Source organism: Octopus sinensis, unplaced genomic scaffold (assembly GCF_006345805.1).
Source record: "Octopus sinensis unplaced genomic scaffold, ASM634580v1 Contig00653, whole genome shotgun sequence".
In the NCBI taxonomy this organism is placed as follows: domain Eukaryota; kingdom Metazoa; phylum Mollusca; class Cephalopoda; order Octopoda; family Octopodidae; genus Octopus; species Octopus sinensis.
The window spans coordinates 10,139-12,500 of record NW_021824152.1 but is presented as its reverse complement, the minus strand read 5'-3'; the positions used below and the strand labels follow the sequence as shown (position 1 = coordinate 12,500).

Here is a 2,362-nt window from a genome sequence, read left to right as displayed (position 1 = left end):
CACTACTACATTATTATTTTATTGACTCGCACAAAACGATGAAGTGCTAAGCTGACCATGGCAAGATTTCGACTCAGAACATAAAAAGCCAGAACAAATATGGAAAAGTATTCTTTTTCTGGCACTCAAGTAATTCTGCCAGTCCATCACAACAACAACAACAACAGCAACAGCAACAACAATAATAATAATGCTTTCAGATTTTGGTACTGGAGGGGTAAGTTGATTACATTAACCCTAGTACTTGACTGGTCCTTATTTATCAACCCTGAAAGGATGAAAGGTAAGGCTGACCTCTATGGAATTTGAACTCAGAATATAAAGAGGGATGAAATGCTGCTAAGCATTTTGTCTAGTGTGCTAATGATTCTGCAAGCTTGAATAATAATAATTATTATTATTATAAGAGTGGAGGCGCAGTGGCCCAGTGGTTAGGGCAGCGGACTCACGGTCAGAGGATTGCAGTTTCGATTCCCAGGCCGGATGTTGTGTGTGTTTATTGAGCGAAAACACCTAAAAGCTACATGAGGCTCCCGTAGGGTGTGGTGGCGACCCCTGTTGTACTCTTTCGCCACAGCTTTCTCTCACTCTCTCTTCCTGTTTCTTGAGTAGTGCTGCAATGGACTGGCGTCCCGTCCAGCTGGGGAGAACATATATGTCACAGAAACTGGGAAACCAGGCCCATGAGCCTGGCTAGACTTGAAAAGGGCGACGTTTATGGTTTTTTTTTATTATTATTTTAAGAAGAAGAAGAAGAAAAGAATGGTTTCTAATTTAGGCAGAAGGTCAGCAGTTTTGAAGGGAGGCGTTTAACGAATACCATTGATCTTAGTACTTGTCTGGTACTTTATTTTATTGGCCCTGAATGGCTGAAAAGCAAAGTTGATCTCAGTGGGATTTGAACTCAGGAGTACTACAAGGCATTCTTTCTGATCCTCTAACAATTCTGCCAATCCACTATGATCTATAATATTATTACTGTTATTATTGATAATAATAATAATAATAATAATAATAATAATAATAATAATAATAATAATAATAATAATAATAATAATAATAATAACAATAATAACAACAACAATGATGATGATTTCAAATTTTTGCCATATTAAGGTTTGGGAGTTTTAGTATTGGCCCTTGTCATGTTAGTCTTAATAGCACCATCTTAAGTCTACCTGGAGTCTATAGACTCAGACAAAAACTTAATTGAATTACTTCAAAATGTTTGGGCTGAGAATATGGGGTACCAGGCCATTACAAGGTTAACCTGTAGGTGCTACTATATCTCCATTTTAAATGAAATACTGAAGCAGCATGAAATAAAGTGTCTAGCTCAAGGACACAACATGCAAGAAGGCCTGAGAATTGAACCCACAACCTAATGATCACAAGCTCAACAACCTAACCTCTAGATCATACATCTTCATGTGGCACCACCTGGTATATAAATTATTTCCTTCGGGATCTAAGGAAATGGTACTTTTGGAACCTGATACCATCACTAGTGTAGTTAGAGTGTGTGCCACCTGGGGTGGCCCTTCCGTTTGCCACCCCTCAGACCCCACAAAAGACACAATGCCTACAGCAGACCCAGATCACCCTTACTACCCCCCATCATCCTAGTGGGTCCCATATCTAATCAGTTGTTATTTGTGTTGCCAAATAGTTTAATTAGTTAATGAATCCAGAGGAAATTATAATAAATAAGGAAAAGGATTAAGTGTATTTTTTTGTTTTGATAAACAGAACGTCTATGAAATATCTGGAGAAGAATTTGGTAAAGCTAATTTCACAGTTACAATAATATCAAGATATGCAGGGAAATGAAATAATTATTTCTATATAAGAACTGTTCTCTTTGGGTGCAAGACTTATCAGAATGCATCACAGATTTAACACGATGTTCTTATTATATCCATTATTACATTTATACACCAACAAACATATCAATAGGCAGTGAAACATCGTCTTTTGGTTACATTAAAGAATTTTATTTTGAATATTAGCTAGCCATAATGCTTTTAATATAATAACTACATTGTAAGATGAGTACCATTTGCACAGAAAGAAAAAAAAAACAAAAGAAATAGAAATACAAGACTTTCAGAGAACAAAATTGGTAAAATATGATGATAGAAGACATCTGAGAGACATTTTGGAATGGTTATTTTCGAGAAAGTTGCGTGGAAGAATTTCAACATTTAGGATTCTATTTATAACCAAATGATCTTGATTTAGAAACAAAAAAAAAGTCTTTAGAAATGTATCTACTGAAATCCCAGGAACCAAACCCACCATGAAAAAAAAAAAAAGAAAAAATGGAAGAAGTATTGAAGTATTTGATTTAGAAACAAATTTA

The 2,362-nt window shown here is 35.4% G+C and overlaps 1 long non-coding RNA gene across 1 annotated transcript in view; it reads right to left on the bottom strand.

Moving 5' to 3' along the window:
• Positions 1 to 1,996, bottom strand: part of LOC118768667 — a 5,302-nt gene extending 3,306 nt beyond the window's left edge. Inside the window, exons 1-2 of the long non-coding RNA XR_005004447.1 lie at positions 1,983 to 1,996; positions 1,901 to 1,908 (exon numbers count right to left, since the gene is read on the bottom strand). This is a non-coding gene — a long non-coding RNA (uncharacterized LOC118768667). The remainder of the gene's footprint in view (positions 1 to 1,900; positions 1,909 to 1,982) is intronic.
• Positions 1,997 to 2,362: the final 366 nt, after the last annotated feature.